The sequence below is a fragment of the Bubalus bubalis genome, chromosome 8 (genome assembly GCF_019923935.1).
Source record: "Bubalus bubalis isolate 160015118507 breed Murrah chromosome 8, NDDB_SH_1, whole genome shotgun sequence".
NCBI classification, from domain to species: Eukaryota; Metazoa; Chordata; class Mammalia; order Artiodactyla; family Bovidae; genus Bubalus; species Bubalus bubalis.
Window position 1 is genome coordinate 25,870,489 of NC_059164.1, and position 18,973 is coordinate 25,889,461.

At 43.0% G+C, this 18,973-nt stretch overlaps 1 long non-coding RNA gene across 7 annotated transcripts in view; it reads right to left on the reverse strand.

The window, feature by feature from the left end:
* Nucleotides 1-18,973, reverse strand: part of LOC112586460 — a 303,931-nt gene that overhangs the window by 208,179 nt on the left and 76,779 nt on the right. Inside the window, exon 1 of one of the 7 annotated variants that reach the window (XR_006552685.2) lies at nt 18,300-18,601. The exons of the other annotated variants lie outside the window; for them this stretch is intronic. This is a non-coding gene — a long non-coding RNA (uncharacterized LOC112586460). Of the gene's footprint in view, nt 1-18,299; nt 18,602-18,973 lie in introns of those variants that run through there. 7 annotated transcript variants of the gene reach the window in all.

Below are 18,973 nucleotides of genomic sequence, written 5' to 3' on the forward strand. Positions count from 1 at the left end.
AATATTTTTTTAATTCTTAACTCACCACCTAACTTAGTGCATATCTTACTTATAATGTACTATGTCTATTGCTTACTGGCTTTTTCCTCCAGAAAAATGCTCCACAAAATTTCCTCCACAAAATTACTATTACTGGCCTTTTCCTCCACAAAAATGAGAGAGAATCAGCACCTCCAAGAGAGAATCAGCACCTTTTTTCTCCTGTGTGTGTGTGTGTGTGTGTTTTTTAAGCAAGGAACTAATGACCTACCCTGTGCTTAGTAATGATCTAGAAAGAGTTTAGTCCTGTAGAAAGATCACCATAGTTTTCTTTGAGCATGTAAAAATCGTTACCATGGACTCACATCAGATACATTCCTCTTTATAATTATTCTTTAACATCACAGTTCAAGATTTTTAAAGCACTGATGTGATTTTCTAGTGCCAAAGTCTATAAAGTCTATGATGACCGGACAAGCAGAAGTCAACCATATCTGTTATAATACCTTTCCAAGGGGCTTTTTGTCTCCACACCAAACTTTAGAATTATTAATAGAAGGATGAAGATAGCTTAAAAACTAAAACCACTGATATAAGCTAAAAGCTTGAATGACATTTCCTGATCAGATGTATTTGACAAAATATAAACTCACAAGTTCACCTATGAAAATATATGATAAGAAAAAAGGATATTTGCTGCCAAATGAATTTGATACTATTAACATATGTGCCTTGTTGGTGGATGTATGGGATAGTCCCAAGGCATCCTTTATGATTATCAGAAACTTGATTGTGAAACAGTAGCTCAATTTCTTTGTTCAGTTTTTATGGGCTTATCTCAAATGTTGATTCTAAAACCAACTTCCCTGGTAACAGAAGTAGGACTCAGCTTGTCAGGTGCCCACAAATGAAGGCCTCTTTTATTCTGCTTACTTCCTTCTTAGTTGAGAGGCCCGCCCTCAACTGAGGTGAGCACCCTGATTCCCAAGGCAGCCTTTGTGTCCCAGTAGGGGTTCAGTCTGTTACTTCCAAGCAGGCAAGGCACAACGACCCCCCCATTGTGTGTGTTAACAGGCTGCAAAGCTTAATGGTCCCAACCGCAGGGACACCTTTGTATTTTGTTACTTGAAACCTAGCTTCCATGCAGCTGTACCTTGGCACCTTCTGCCTTTTCCCTCCCAACTAGGTACACAAGCCTGCAAATACACACCACCACAGCCCCCCAGACATACGCACAGAAGTAACACGCTTTTCTAAAGCTGCTGTTGGACTCACATCTCAACACTGTGAGAGAATACAGTGTTTCTGAACGTTTTATAATAGAAATAGAATGTTTTATAATTGTTTTTAAGGCTAATGAAAATGCTTTCTGGGCCCAGCCACAGTAACCTCTCTCTCACACATACTTAGGTTATAGTCAAACACTCTGGGGAACAAACTCACTCAGAAGGACAGCGTGGATAGTGGAGTGCAGTTTATTACACCGGCAAGTCCAAGGCAGAGTATCCTCTTTAGCCAGGGACCCCGACCGACTTTTGTGAAAACCTTACATGCCTTAAGTGTACGTGCTCAAGCTCACATCCCCAAATTCCTTAGACCTAGCCTGGAAAATGTTAAAGGGAGATACAATCAGGTTACAGCCATGATTCATAATCAGAAGAGTCCGCTGGTTATACACTGTAACCTACACCAATGGGTGGCATAAAGATTACAAAGGTGATTGACTACATAGGGGATTATTACATTCTTTCTGGAGAAGGGAAATCTTGGTATGGAATCTGGTGTCTATCAGTCCAGGAGGTCTGTTCGGCCATAGGTATGTGATCTCCATGGCTACCAGGCACATAGTCCAGAGTTGACTGGGAATGTAAGATGGAGTTTCCTTCTTTTTCAAGATGACGTTAGCTCAGCCTGTTCCTTTCCTCCTTCACTTACACTCACACACACACCTCAGAGGATTTCTAGTTTGACAAAAGAAAAGAGAAGAGGGACTTCCCCAGTGGTCCAGTGGTTAAGAATCCACCTGCCAATGCAGGCAACATGTGTTCGATCCCTGGTCTGGGAAGATTTCACGTGCCAGGGGGCAACTAAGCCCATGCACGACAACTACTGAAGCCCGCAAGCCTAGAGCCTGTGCTTTGCAACAGGAAAAGCGCCCACAATGCCCACACACAAAAACAGAAAGCTCTCGTGCAGCAACGAAGACCCAGCACAGCAAAAAACTAAAAATAAATAAAAATTTTTTAATCCAGAAATTTTTTTAAAAGAGAGAGAAAAAAGGAAGACTTGTCCCCAGGAAGAGCCCTTTATGTGCGTGTATATGTGTGTGTGTTAGTTGTTCAGTCGTGTTCGACTCTTTGCTACCCCGTGGCTATAGCTTGCCAGGCTCTGTCCATGGAATTTTCCAGGCAAGAGTACTGGAGTGGGTTGCCATTTCCTTCTCCAGAAGGTCTTCCCAACTCAGGTGAACCTGGGTCTCCCGCATCGCAGGCTGATTCTTTACTGTCTGAGTGACCCGGGAAGTGACATCAAATGAGTACAACCTGAGGGAATGGAGACCACCCACTTCTTGGGCTAAGCAACTTATAAGGCCCACAGATGAGATCCCAGACACTGATCTGGGGACATGAAGGTGCTACCGAAGTCATTGGCTCAGCTGCGCTTCAGAGGAATGCAGTTACCTGGATGGATGGGCAGATCTGCTTCTCCCAGAACAGCCCCTGGCCCCCAGAAACCCATATGTAGGTGAGGGAAGAGTGGACAGAAGATGAAGAAGTTCCCCTCACAAGTGTGAGGGATATCATCCCTGAAAACAAGCCACACCCAGCTGCTTGAGAAGAAGCCAGTCCGAGTAGCTCACCTCAGCACCAGCAGTCTCCCACGGCCACTGCCCCTCCTCTGGACGGGGACGTCACGCTTCAGGCCAAATGTTCATGTATTCAGAAAATATTCATTGAGAGCTCAGTATGTGTTGGGGGTGGAGGAAAGCAGGCAGTCAAGGTTCCTGCCTCCGTGAAGCTCTAGAGGCAAACGACGCAGCCACTCAGCCTCGGTTCAAATCATTGTTCTCCCACTCACCAACAGTGTGAATTCTGGGAAATGTGCTCCAATGTTCTAGGCTTTAGTTTTCCCCGTTATAAAACAGGGATTAAAACATTACTTATCTCCAAGGGCTACTGTGAGGATCAAGTGATACCAGCGTCAGGTGGGTTAGAACACTGTCGAGTGCTGCGGTCAGTGTTAGCTACCGCCCCCTATTATCGTCACTGTGGTCGCTGGGCGAGGGGCTGGGTGTACAGAAGAGAACGAAGCACGCAGTCTGTGCCGTGATGATGTTTATATGCTGCTGGGGTGACAGTCGAGAAATAAATAATCAAGGAAATATACAGTAGGTCAGCAAGTAATATGGACAAAGGAACAAAGAAAATAAGGAAATGAAGCTACAGTGGAAAAAAAGAAGGGAAGCATAATTAGGACAAAGCACTTCCTCTTCTCCAGCACACCAGCCATTCATCCTCAAACGTCAGAAGAGAATCACCCTACTCTGCCTTCTTTTCCTCAAAGAAACCAACCCCCTTGGAAGCCATCTCTGCGAAATTCCAGCGACTTCTAAGAGTTGACAGTATTGTCCTATTTACTTTCTCTTAGAAGACGACCACTATCGTGCCATTCAGCATCTCTAACTGTAAATCTACTTGGTATCCACACAACTTCAAGACACTTCAGCTTAAAAAGTACTACATGGAACACAGGAGTCAGAAAAGAATTTTTTCCCTCTATTCCCATGAAAAAGTCTGAAAGCAGGAAGGCCAACCAATGTCATTTCCACCCCATAGCCACACACCCCTTGAAAAGACATGAGACCATAATGCTACTCCGACTTAGCAAGAAAAAGCATGCAAACTGTCTTCAAGTTGACAAGGAAAACCATGATACACAGTACATCTCATTGCTCTTATCAGTATAATCCCCAGAGAGTATCTTTAAGTGGCCTCTAAAGTTGTATTAATTATTAAATGGAAGCCTCAGAGGCAAGGAGAACCTACTAGTCATAGTTTTATTTACCCTCATCACCTGCTGATTTCCCTGGGTTTATTTAAAGTCATAATCATGTCTCCTGTGATGGAGCTGTGATTTGGGCTGCTTTGTGGTCACATGTGGAAAATATTATATATCCACATCAAATGCACATGTGGTCTCTCTCAGAAGAAACCGATGTCATCTCCCTAGAATTAGACCATGTTCCCTGTGGGCATCTAAAACTGAAGTCTACAGGGAGTTCTCAAGGAAAAAAAGAAAAAAATCCCTTAAATGATCCACAAAGAGGGAAGAGTTACTTAGACTTTTAATAGCACTTTGTAATCATTGCTCATCACCAAAACACAAACAAAAGAACAAAAACTTATAGAGCAAAAGAACAAAAACATGTACTGATTTGCAATTTTATTTTGCAATACTATTTTGGTCCAGAGGTTTGTTTTGCTTTATCCATGCAAGAACAATGAGGAGACTCCTCAACACCTGTGAAAAACTGAGAACCCCAAAATCCCCTTTGTGTCTACGGGAGAGGAGCAAAAAGGCTTGGTCCCCAGACTCGGGGCTGGCTTCAGGGACCTGTGACCAGGTGGCTGCACAGGGTCCCTCACTCAAAAGGGCCCAGCAATGGTATTTAATGCTTTTTACTTACCATACTGAATTTCTTTACAAATTGGGCTTTGTTTTGCACAGATGATTTAGAGCCTCAGTTCACACATAGTCCTGCCTCTTGCACTTCCCCAAGGCTCCCTGATGGGTTCTCAGTCCTCTGCCTGAATCCTGACACCCTGGAACCTAGCCTGTTTCCCTCCTCCTCACGCCCCGCATCCACTGTGGCCCTCAGATGGGGGCCACTGGGTCAAGTCCACAGAGTGGGGCTCACATTCCACCAGTGTTCTCTGGCCCCCTCCCCATCCCGGGATGTGCCTGGTTGCTGAGAGGTCAGGGTCAGACACACCCACCTACCCCGACTCCTCTGTACACTCCAGCCCCAACACACACACACATAAGCTGGCAGTGCAGCTGTGCATAGGGCAGGTGACAGCGAGAGTCGGTCTCCAGCCCACCAGGATCCAGCTACTGTGTGCACCCCAGGTAGAGGCTGCAATACAATATGCTTGTGTGTGTGTGTGTTCAGTCACTTCAGTCGTGTCTGACTCTTTGTGACCCCATGGACTACAGCCTGCCAGGCTCCTCTGTCCATGAGGTTTTCCCTGCAAGAATACTGGAGTAGGTTGCCATTTCCTTCTCCAGGGCAGCTTCCTGACCCAACACTTGGCAGTTCCCAATTCTGATGTGGAGGATGTCCCCACAGAAGGAACAAAGAGTCAGTCTCTTCCAGGACTTCGGTGTTCTCTGCCAACCCCTGAATCAAAAACCCCATTGCTGTCAAGCCCATGTTCCCATCTCCTCTGGAGTTAGGAAACTCAGCTCAGCTGCAGAGTGCCTAGGACTCAGGAAGCACTAAAGAGCATAGTTACCTCCATCTACATCACTTGAGCAAGTTTTGTGGGCAGGTATAACACTGACCTATCTCAAGGACATATTTATTGATGCTTAATGCTAGACAGGGGCAACGTGGGTTACTCTGGGGTCAACTTCAAGCACTTCACAGATCCCTCCCCACGAACCACAGCCAAAAGAATCATGTGCTTACTTATGCTTTCCCCATGATCACAGTCTGGTGTAGGTGAAATCCAGACAGAGAGACGTGTAAATATTCATCACTTTTCAGTTAAATGCAAGAACACAAAATCAACATGGGAGTAGCAGTGATCAAATCAGGAAAAAGAAGAGAAGCTAGTTCCTGTTTCTCGAAGCTTAAGGCTCAGACACCTGCAGCAGTGTATGCTGGGGTGGGGGAGGGGCACAGAGAGGATGCTGGTCAAAAAGCAGATCCCTGGCCTCCACCACAGACCCACTGGGTCTTACAGTCTGAGGGGAGTTCACTGAATCTACATTTGCACAAGCTTTCTAGTTGGTTTTCACACCACTGCGAGTGGGTCATTCTTATTATGAGCTTTCTATCATTGGAAAAGCAATTCTCAAAAATTCAGCATTTCCAGGAGTCAACTGGAATTCCTATTAAAATCCAGGGTCCTTGAGCACCAAGCCCTCCATATCAGAGATTCTGACTGAGTAGGCCTGGAACCGGCATTTTAACAAGCAGTTTCCCCCGACACCCCTATGCAACTCCATCCCCCGTTTCTGATGCAGATCTCAGATCACACCTTGAAAAATATTAACATTTTAAAAATTCTTACCTTTATTATTTCAAAACAGCTACAATTAAACTTCAAATTTTTTTTTACACCCAAGTGTTATTTAAACACCTTTTATATGCTAGAGCCAAGGATGGAAAGATGAATTGGTCCTTTTCTAAAGAAGATCCATGTTCAGGAAGAAAAAACAGCCAAGTAAGCACCAGCTGTCACATGCTTTAAATGTGAAAACCCTTAAAATGTTGAATAACATTATTGTTTAAATACCGTGAATTACAACAGAGGAGAAGCCAAGTTCTTACAGTAATAGTAGCTGCATGTAGTGAGCTTCCGCTACATGCAAGCTGCTCAGATAGAGATACTTTTCTAAGAGTTAATACCCACCAAACCTGCATAGTTAGTTTCTACACCTTCAGAGTGAGTAAGGAACAGAGGTCAGTGGATTAGGAACTTAGGATCTTCCTCATGCTTAAAACAGAGAAGGCAATGGCACCCCACCCCAGTACTCTTGCCTGGAAAATCCCATGGACGGAGGAGCCTGGTGGGCTGCAGTCCATGGGGTCGCTAAGAGTCGGACACGACTGAGCGACTTCCCTTTCACTTTCCACTTTCATGCATTGGAGAAGGAAATGGCAACCCACTCCAGTGTTCTTGCCTGGAGAATCCCAAGGACGGGGGAGCCTGGTGGGCTTCCGTCTATGGGGTTGCACAGATTCGGACACGACTAAAGCGACTTAGCAGCAGCAGTAGCAGCATGCTTAAAATCATTTCCTTCTGAGAGAAGTTGCTCCTTGCTTTCATACATTTTGTTTACAATGTATTTTCAGTTAGAAATTAGTTTCATTCCCAATTTGTTGATGAGAAAACTGAGTTCTTACAGAAGGAACATGCCCAGAAAATGGGAAAGATCAAACCTAAAACCAAGGCTCTATAAAACTGATGAAATTCCCATGACACCACGTATAATCAATCCCCTAACTTATGATTTGGAGAAGAAAATGGCAACCCACTCCGGTATTCTTGCCTGGAAAAATTCCATGGACAGAGGAGCCTGGCAGGCTACAGTCCATGGGGTTGCAAAGAATCAGGACACAGCTGAGCACTTGTCAGCAGCAGCTTATGACTGGTTGAAAACACACAAACAAAATATGATCTCATAATCTTTGTGGTTTATAACCAAGGTGCTCTTCTTGCTCACATCTGCTAACTGCAGATGCATTTCAGTTCAACTCCACACCTTTTGCATTCCAAGGTAGCCCTTCACCCGGGAAGCGAGCGCTGCTCTCACAACAAAAGGAGAAAAGCAACAGTGGAACATGTGACAGCTTACAGAGCTCCCACCTAGAAGTGACATATGTCCCTTCTCATTATTTAAATGCACAAAATAAGTCACACGGTCAGGCTGCTGTTCAGGGGCTACTGGGAAAAGACACTTATGTCCAAGTGAATGGATCTGGCATCTCGAAGCACTTCTGCCACTGAAATTCTGAGCTCTGAAGGAGTGTCATTCTCTGATGTCAGCAGGAACACCAGCTCTAAGTTTCCATAGCATTTAGATATGGGACATCAAGCATATGGGACAAGAGACACAGAGGAGTGTTTCTCTAGAAACTCGACAGTGTTAATCGCAAGAAACTATGTTCAGGTTGCAGGTTGTCCTCAGCCCAAGACAGACATACTAACAGACTGATAACTTTGCATTTGTGTGTTTGTCGGGCCAGATCTCAGCAATATTATAAACCCAAGCACCAGTTATCACAGACATCAGTACCCTTCAATATCTGAACTGTGTGGGCAGTCAGTTAGGAAATGAACTGCAAGCAATTTATTACTAACGACAAAGTAGCAAAGTTTTTAAAAACTGGCATTTTAAAGAAATGCAAGTTTAAGGATATTCTTTAAATACTAGCCTGCTTATTCACTTGCATTCTGTTTTCATGAACAGGAGAGAGAGGGGTGGGGTTACAGCTACTTCCTAAAGAATTGCATTTGACCAGGATTACACCCATGGGTGTGCACACAACCGTGAACTTCGAGTTACATGTGTGTAGTAGCAGAACAAACAAGTTGAGAACCACTTATCTAAACCACAACCACATTTATCACTTCTCTATCACTGCAAATAATTCCATGTGTGTTCTCACTAGCCAAATAGTAAGCATCCCAAGAACAAGAACCATATTGCCCCCTTTTCAGCTATTGGTTGCAACTTCGTCTCATGAAATCATCATTTGGCACAGGTAGGGGAACTTTTTTTCCCTATTAAGGGGATTAACGTGAGAGGAAATTCCAGTTATGGAGCACAGAGTAACAAATTTTGTTGAGATAGGAAGAAACTTAAAAATTATTATTTTAATGATCTATTAATTTTCTAAGTTTTAAAATAGAGCTAAATGAAAAGGGAGAATTTCCCATTCATCTCATTGAGATTTGCAATGTATTTGTGAATGGTTACGGTAGATCTGATAGACAGAGTGCCTGATGAACTATGGACCGAGGTTCATGACAGGAGACAGGGAACAAGACCACCCCCAAGAAAAAGAAATGCAAAAAAGCAAAATGGCTGTCTGAGCAGGCCTTACGAATAGCTGTGAAGAGAAGAGAGGTGAAAGGCAAAGGAGAAAAGGAAAGATATACCCATTTGAATGCAGAGTTCCAAAGAATAGTAAGGACAGATAAGAAAGCCTTCTTCAGTGATCAGTGCAAAGAAATAGAGGGAAAACAATAGAATGGGAAAAACTAGAGATCTCTTCAAGAAAATTAGATACCAAGGGAGCATTTCATGCAAAGATGGGCACAATAAATGGCAGAAATTGTATGAACCTAGCAGAAGCAGAAGATATTAAGAAGAGGTGACAAGAATACACAGAAGAACTGTACAAAAAAGATCTTCAATGACCCAGATAATCATGAAGGTGTGATCACTCACACTCACCTAGAGCCGGACATCCTAGAATGTGAAGTCAAGTAGGCCTTAGGAAGCATCACTATGAACAAAGCTAGTGGAGGTGATGGAATTCCAGTTGAGCTATTTCAAATTCTAAAAGATGATGCTGTGAAAGAGCTGCACTCAATATGCCAGCAAATTTGGAAAACTCAGCAGTGGCCACAGGACTGGAAAAGGTCAGTTTTCATTCCAATCCCAAAGAAAGGAAAAACCAAAGAATGCTCAAAGTACTGCACAATTGCACTCATCTCACACGCTAGTAAAGTAATGCTCAAAATTCTCCAAGCCAGGCTTCAGCAATACGTGAACCATGAACTTCCAGATGTTCAAGTTGGTTTTAGAAAAGGCAGAGGAACCAGAGATCAAATTGCCAACATCCGCCGGATCATAGAAAAAGCAAGAGAGTTCCAGAAAAACATCTATTTCTGCTTTAGTGACTATGCTAAAGCCTTTGACTGGGTGGATCACAATAAACTGTGGAAAGTTCTGAAAGAGATGGGAATACCAGCCCACCGGACCTGCCTCTTGAGAAACATGTATGCAGGTCAGGAAGCAACAGTTAGAACTGGACATGGAACAACAGACTGGTTCCAAATAGGTAAAGGAGTATGTCAAGGCTGTATATTGTCATCCTGCTTATTTAACTTATATGCAGAGTACATCATGAGAAACAGTGGGCTGGATGAAGCACAAGCTGGAATCAAGATTGCCAGGCAAAATATCAATAACCTCAAATATGCAGATGACATCACCCTCCTGGCAGAAAGTGAAGAACTAAAGATCCTCTTGATGAAAATGAAAGGGAGTGAAAAAGTTGGCTTAAAGCTCAACATTCAGAAAACGAAGATCATGGCATCTGGTCTCATCACTTTATGGCAAATAGATGGGGAAACAGGGGAAACAGTGACTGACTTTATTTTTCTGGGCTCCAAAATCACTGCAGATGGTGACTGCAGCCATGAAATTAAAAGACGCTTACTCCTTGGAAGGAAAGTTATGACCAACCTAGACAGCATATTAAAAAGCAGAGACATGACTTTGCCAACAACGTCTATCTAGTCAAAGCTTTGGTTTTTCCAGTAGTCATGTATGGATGTGAGAACTGGACTATAAAGAAAGCTGAGAGCTAAAGAATTGATGCTTTTGAACTGTGTTGTTGGAGAAGACTCTTGAGAGTCCCTTGGACTGCAAGGAGATCCAACCAGTCCATCCTAAAAGAAATCAGTCCTGGGTGTTCATTGGAGGGACTGATGTTGAAGCTGAAACTCCAATACTTTGGCCTCCTGATGCAAAGAGCTGACTCATTTGAAAAGACCCTGATGCTGGGAAAGATTGAGGGCAGGAGGAGAAGGGGACCACAGAGGATGAGATGGTTGGATGGCATCACCGACACAATGGACATGGGTTTGGGTGGACTCCAGGAGTTGGTGATGGACAGGGAGGCCTGGCGTGCTGCTGTTCATGGGGTCATAAAGAGTCGGGCACGACTGAGCGACTGAACTGACTGATGGTAGAGCTAATGAAAGGTTGCTGCTGCAAGCCGTGTGTTATGCCAGGATTTGTGACCTTCAGAGGAGAGGATTTCAATCCAGGGTCAGAGATAAGACTTGACTACTTGGAAGTTTCTGTTTAGCAAAGTTTTATTAAAGTATAGCAGATAGGGAAAGCATCTGACAAGACATCAGAAGGGGACAGAAACAGTGCCTCCTTCCTAGTTTTAGCAAGGTGTTTTATGTCTGTTAGGAAGCCATTAATCAGATAAGCAAGATACCTCAAGACTAAGGGGTTTCACCAGGCCCCTCCCCCACAGTATGTGTTTTTGAGATGGGATGGCACTGGGTGTGTCATCCCCCCTTCCCCCACCCACCCCGCCTGGCCATAAAGCTAGTGATATGAATACTGGTTTGCTGAGTCATTATCAGTGCAAGGTTTCAGAAAAGAAAAACGTTAATCTTAGGCAGATGACCATTATATCTACTATTGTGGACAAGAATCCCTTAGAAGAAATGGAGTAGCCATCATGGTCAACAAGAGAGTCCAAAATGCAGTACTTGGATGCATTCTCAAAAATGACAGAATGATCTCTGTTCATTTCCAAGGCAAACCATTCAACATCACAGTAATCCAAGTCTATGCCCCAACCAGTAATGCTGAAGAAGTTGAAGTTGAACAATTCTATGAAGACCTACAAGACCTTCTAAAACTAATACCCAAAAAAGATGTCCCTTTCATTATAGGGGCCTGGAATACAAAAGCACGAAGTCAAGAAACACCTGGGGTAACAGGTAAATTTGGCCTTGGAGTACAGAATGAAGCAGTGCAAAGGCTAATAGAGAATGCACTGGTCAGAGCAAACACCCTCTTCCAACAACACAAGAGAAGACTCTACACATGGACATCAATAGATGATCAATGCCAAAATCAGGCTGATTATATTCTTTGCAGCCAAAGATAGAGAAGCTCTATACAGTCAGCAAGAACAAGACCAGGAGCTGACTGTGGCTCAGATCATGAACTCTTTATTACCAAATTCAGACTTAAATTGAAGAAAGTAGAGAAAACCACTAGACTATTCAGGTATGACCTAAATCAAATCCCATGTGATTATACAGTGGAAGTGAGAAATATATTCAAGGGATTAGATCTGATAGAGTGCCTGAAGAATAATGGATGGAGGTTCATGACATTGTACAGGAGGCAGTGATCAAGACCATCCCCAAGGAAAAGAAATGCAAAAAGGCAAACTTGTTGTCTGAGGAGGCCTTATAAATAGCTGTGAAAAGAAGAGAAGCAAAAGACAAAGGAGAAAAGGAAAGATATACCCATTTGAATGCAGAGTTCCAAAGAAGAGCAAGGAGAGATAAGAAAGCCTTCCTCAATGATCAGTGCAAAGAAATAGATAGAAACAATAGAATGGGAAAAACTAGAGATCTCTTCAAGAAAATTAGATACCAAGGGAGCATTTCATGCAAAGATGGGCACAATAAATGGCAGAAATTGTATGAACCTAGCAGAAGCAGAAGATATTAAAAAGAGGTGACAAGAATACACAGTAGAACTGTACAAAAAAGATCTTCACAACCCAGATAACCACAGTGGTGCGATCACTCACCTAGAGCCAGACATCCTGGAATGTGAAGTCAAGTGGGCCTTAGGAAGCATCACTACGAACAAAGCTAGTGGAGGTGATGGAATTTCAGTTAAGCTATTTCAAATCCTCAAAGATGATGCTGTAAAAGTGCTGCACTCAATATGCCAGCAAATTTGGAAAACTCAGCAGTGGCCACAGGACTGGAAAAGGTCAGTTTTCATTCCAATCCCAAAGAAAGGCAATGCCAAAGAAAGCTCAAACTACTGCACAATTGTACTCATCTCACACACTAGCAAAGTAATGCTCAAAATTCTCCAAGCCAGGCTTCAACAGTACATGAACCATGAACTTCCAGATGTTCAAGCTGGATTTAGAAAAGGCAGAGGAACCAGAGATCAAATTGCCAACATCTGTTGGATCATTGAAAAAGCGAGAGAGTTCCAGAAAAACATCTACTTCTGCTTTATTATGCCAATGCCTTTGACTGACTGGATCACAATAAACTATGGAAATTTCTGAAAGAGATGGGAATACCAGACAACCTGACCTGCCTCTTAAGAAACGTGTATGCAGATCAAGAAGCAACAGTTAGAACTGGGCATGGAACAACAGACTGGTTCCAAATCAGGAAAGGAGTACGTCCAGGCTGTATACTGTCACCCTGCTTATTTAACTTTTATGCAGAGTACATCATGAGAAACGCTGGGCTGGATGAAGCCCAAGCTGGAATCAAGATTTCCGGGAGAAATATCAATAACCTCAGTTATGCAGATGACACCACCTTTATGGCAGGAAGTGAAGAAGAACTAAAGAGCCTCTTGATGAAAGTGAAAGAGGAGAGTGAAAAAGTTGGCTTAAAGCTTAACATTCAGAAAACTAAGAAATGGCATCCGGTCCCACTTCATGGCAAATAGATGGGGAAAGAGTGGAAACATGTGAAGACTTTATTTTGGGGAGCTCCAAAATCACTGCAGATGGTGACTGCAGCCATGAAATTAAAAGACGCTTACTCCTTGGAAGGAAAGTTATGACCAACCTAGACAGCATATTAAAAAGCAGAGACATGACTTTGCCAACAACGTCTATCTAGTCAAAGCTTTGGTTTTTCCAGTAGTCATGTATGGATGTGAGAACTGGACTATAAAGAAAGCTGAGAGCTAAAGAATTGATGCTTTTGAACTGTGTTGTTGGAGAAGACTCTTGAGAGTCCCTTGGACTGCAAGGAGATCCAACCAGTCCATCCTAAAAGAAATCAGTCCTGAATATTCATTGGAAGGACTCATGCTGAAGCTGAAACTCCAATCCTTTGGCCACCTGATGCGAAGAACTGACTCATTTAAAAAGACTCTAATGCTGGGAAAGATTGAAGGTGGGAGGAAAAGGGGACAACAAAGGATGAGATAGTTGGATAGCATCACCGACTCAATGGACATGAGTTTGAGTAAGCTCTGGGAGTTGGTGATGGACACAGAAGCCTGGCGTGCTGCAGTCCATGGGGTCACAAAGGTTTGGACATGACTGAGCACACATGCACTCACAGACTGCCAAGAAAGAATTAACCCTAGTGATGCTAACTGGGTCAGGAAAAAGTTTTCTCAGTATATAATGATTCACTTCTTCCCACACCTGGATGTGGAGATGGGAGCAGTAAGTGAATGCCTCCATGCTCATATTTGCAGTCAGAATTTATAGGGAGCAGAGTCATAAAAGGCTCCCACCTTTCCAAGTATATAGGTCCAGAGCAAAGACTTCGAAGATGGAAAAGAATTAACTTGTTCAATGACCAGAATAAATTTTACTTACCATAATTTCAACTTAAGTGTTTTGAGGCTACATACTTATGAAATGTTAAAGGATACAGAAAAGGCACAAGGCTATTTTAGACAGTGTGTTCTGAACTTCAAACATAAAACTGTGAGAAATCTGAATTCACATTTATGAGAGTAGCTGCTCCTAAGTGAGTGAGCAAACAGAGGGCTTTTATTTTCTCTAAAAAAGCAGAGACGCTTCTGAAACCCTCCTCAAAACAGAAACTTGATGTATATGCTATCATTTTTCCCTTTGAAGTCAAAAGGAATTAAATCTTCAAGACACACAGTACAAAGCAGGGAAATATCAGTATTCCAAGCACATACAGAAACAACCAAGCTCCAGACAGCTTTGCCTGGGAACATAAAGCAGATAAACAATTCAAGTACGGTCTTCTTTTTTATTTTTACATTTATTTATATGCTGCCTGATTGACTGCAGGAAAGATTTGAGTCAGATAAAGCCCTCCATCTTTTTTAAAGTAGATAGCAGTTCCTATGGTAATCCTTCCTAAAGGCTCTGCCAACAGCGGCACATCCAATACATGAAAATATATGTGTAATTGAAAAATAATTTTAATTGCAGGAGGAAAATGCATTTTGATTCTCTCAAGAGAGCCACTTTCACACAGACCATTTAAAGCAGGATTGATTCCTGAAATTTATTTGGAAAGGCAGAGTATTTCATTTTCCTGGGAGAAAACTGGGTTTTCCACTTAAGAAGGAAGAAGGAAAGAATATTTGTGTGACACTGAGTGCTTACACTGAGTGTAATCGTACTGAGGCCACACTTTTCTATTAATTTGAATCAGGAAATGCCTCTTCTCCTTCAGATTGTATCTTCCTTTCTCCTCTCTCTGGTTTTGGCTCAAGTTCAACCCAAACTGATACCAATCCTTTAAAAAAAAGTCTTTCCATAAATCTTCTCAGTAGTCTGATTGGCATAAAACTGCTCGTTAATCAACGATCCTCCCCCTCCCGCCAAATCCTTCACTGTGAACTTGAACTTAAAGTTAAGGACACATGGGTTGGTCACAGGGAAAACCACTACCGCAGTGTGGAGGTCAGAGGCTGTGGGAAGCTGTGGGGGGCTTGTGGGCTCTGCAGGTAGACACCACAGTGGTCACACAAGCTGTTTTCAGTGACAAGTACTTTGCATTATGTGAAAGTTTAATCCTCTCACTGAGGCCTGCCTAGTAAATGCGATTATTGCCACCAGTTTAGACTTGAGGAAACTGAGGTCTATCAAGTTTGAATAACTTACTTGCCCAAATGCATGCACATTTTTTTGAGGCTAGATCTGTTAGAATTCAAATCCCCTATTTTTAACCAGTCATTTTGTCCAACGTGCTATTATGAGGATCCTCTGAAAGGATCAAGAAGAGATTGATGATAGCAGTTTCCTGAGGACTGGGGAGCAGGGAGCTGGGAGAAGAGGGGGCTCTGAGGGTAGAGAAGAGACAGACTTTTCATCATCTGCCCTTTCGCATTTTGAATTTTTTTTTTTTTTTACCTTGTACAGTCGATCCTCATCATTCGTGGATTCCATACCTATGAATTTGCCTACTGGCTAAAATTTATCTGTAACACTAAAATCAATACTTGCATGCTTTAATGGTCATTTGTAGACATGCGTAGGGTGTCAAAATATTGTTCACTCAGGCAAGTCAACTTCACACTCTGACCCTCATTTTCTCTTTTGTAAAATAAAGATTACTAATTGTGTTCAGCATTTAAGATTACAATCTATGTATGATACGTGCATCTGTATACAAACATCCCTCTATGTGGTGGTTCTATATTCTCTAGTTCAGTGTTCAGAGCAACTTTGTAGAGCATAACTATCCTAAACAACAAAAATCAACCACATATATTTTAATACTACATGTGAGAGGATGTGTATGTATGTATTATATATTTGATTTTTCCAATTATGTGAGCATAGGGATTGGCAGGAACATAAAAAAGGGTACATACCCTTAAGTGTTAAAGATAGAATCAAAATCACAGTTCAGAGTACTAACCTCATATTTCAGAAAAAAGGACCATACGAGAGGAAAGAAAGAAGAGGTCCTAACTAACAAAGTGGACAAGGCAATGGTCAAGATCTAAACAGAGAAGCCATCTCATCCTGTGAATGTTCTAGAAATTAACACTCAGCAAGGATTCAGAGAGTTCAGAGATCAGGAAGTGTACCCAAGAAAGCCTGAAAAGCAAGCCGGAAGTATTCTAAGATGACATACCTCGCAAGAGAAAAATATATATGTAGCTGTTGAACCCATGAGTTCATACCAAAAGTCATACCAGCAATTGATAAAAGTTCAGATCGCAGCAAGTGGAAAGCTACAGAGAGGCTGCAGACACAATTTTGGGGAATTGAGTCATGGAGAAGCTGAGAATCTAGGAACTTGAGATGGAAGAGTCATGCTAGACCAGAGGCCCTTTTGTTCATGTAAATTTTTCTTGGGATAGAGTCAGTATTTGAAATTAAATTCTGAAAGAATTCCATGACCCAAAAAATGACCCAATTTTTCCTATAAAAGGTACAGATATTTTAGCTATTTTCTTTTTACTTCCATCATCAGTCTTAGTAGGGTTCCCCTCCCTCTGCAAAAAAAAAAAAAAAAACAGAAAAAATTTGGTAAAGAAAGACTACCCTCCTCAACCTCCAACTGCAGGGAGTTTAATAGACAATGATCCCAGCTGCTCTGAAATCCGTTTTCACATGTGCCATGAAGTTATGCTTCCCACTGGCTGCTTTGTGTGGGGCAGAAACACTGAGGCAGACCTGTTCCTGGGAGACAGGGAACTTTTCAGAGGGTCTCTGGGGACCTTCTTAGGCTGGACAGTGTCTAGGGCACTTCCACCCAACCTTCCCTCTGGTTCTTATCTCTCTGCATGAACACCCATCCTCAGCCTGATGGCCTCACCCAACTCCCTCTCCCAAGGCAGTTCCCTAATTAAACTCCTTGCATGCTTAATCCCATCCTGACACCTGCTTCTCAAATGAGCAAGGCTAACCAAGGAAACCAACATCTAATGTTTAGTAAAAGTTACTGAGTTATTGGCCAAAAACTTGGAAGCTTCACTCTCTGCTCCCTAGTCGGCTTGAGACTCACTCAGTGCCCACAGGACACAGTCTGCTTCCGAGACTGAAAACCACCAAGGTTTAGATTCAAGTTGTGAACCAATCACAGATTATTGCACATTACAGATTATATGCATAATTAAAGGCATTTTGGGGGGCTCCAAAATCACTGCAGATGGTGACTGCAGCCATGAAATTAAAAGACGCTTACTCCTTGGAAGGAAAGTTATGACCAACCTGGACAGCATATTAACAAGCAGAGACATTACTTTGCCAACAAAGGTCCATCTAGTCAAGGCTATGGTTTTTCCAATGGTCACGTATGGATGTGAGAGTTGGACTGTGAAGAAAGCTGAGCGCCGAAGAATTGATGCTTTTGAACTATGGTGTTGAAAAAGACTCTTGAGAGTCCCTTGGACAGCAAGGAGATCCAACCAGTCCATTATAAAGGAGATCAGTCCTGAATATTCATTGGAAGGACTGATGCTGAAGCTGAAATTCCAATCCTTTGGCCACCTGATGCGAAGAACTGACTCACTGGAAAAGACTCTGATGCTGGGAGGGATTGGGGGCAGGAGGAGAAGGGGACAACAGAGGATGAGATGGCTGGATGGCATCACCAACTCAATGGACATGAGTTTGAGTAAACTCCAGGAGTTGGTGATGGACAGGTAGGCCTGGCATGCTGCAGTCCATGGGTCGCAAAGAGTCGGACACAACTGAGCAACTGAACTGAACTGAAAGATCACTTGTAAATGCATGCTAAACCCACAAATGCCATGAATCTATTCCACTGAAAAGCTAGAATACTCTGGATACCTCAAAATCGTGAATTAGTCTATTGGGTGCAGGTGCTATCTGCTCAATCCATTCCACACGCCCTTCCTCAATGTGGATGAGCCTCCCTGCGTTGTTACCTCGTGGATTTCCACCTGTTCTTCAATATCAACTCAAAGTTTACCTCCTATAGGAAAAAGCCCCCTTGATTTGTCCTGACCTGATAACCTTCCTATACTGTTTCTTTAAGGATCTGTACCTGACTTTATTGAAAGACCTACCTAACAAGGCTTTTTTTTCAGGTGCTGGTAATTAATGACCCACCAAAGGTGCCTGAAACAGGCATGCTTACCTCACAGAAGGAGGAGCCCAGAAGAGTCAGCAGAGCAATTGGTTCTGTTGCTCCAAGGTGTCCTTCGTCCGTGCACTCCATTTCATCCTCACTGAATTAGAAATATTGTCCCTCAAGGTCTAACCACTATCACCTCAAAAAACACACTCAAAGGTGAGAAGAAAAGGCGAAACCATCAACCCCTTTTCCTCTCCTTTATGACAAAAGAGGGAGAAGGCACTGGCGACCCACTCCAGTACTCTTGCCTGGAAAATCCCATGGACGGAGAAGCCTGGTAGGCTGCAGTCCATGGGGTCGCGAAGAGTCAGACACAACTGAGCGACTTCACTTTCACTTTCACTTTTCACTTTCACGCATTGGAGAAGGAAATGGCAACCCACTCCAGTGTTCTTGCCTGGAGAATCCCAGGGACGAGGGAGCCTGGTGGGCTGCCGTCTCTGGGGTCACACAGAGTCGGAAACAACTGAAGCCACTTAGCAGCAGCAGCATGACAAAAGAGAAAACCCGTTCCAGAGCAGCCCTTTTATCTCATTGGCCAGAATAGGGTCAGTTGATTGGTCCAACCAACCAATAAGAGCAGAGAGGACTAGGATTACGTGATTGGCTTAAACCAAGGATGATTTATCCCTTGGATGGAACCCACCTGCTCTGCTTGTGTTGCTGCCTCATGCCTA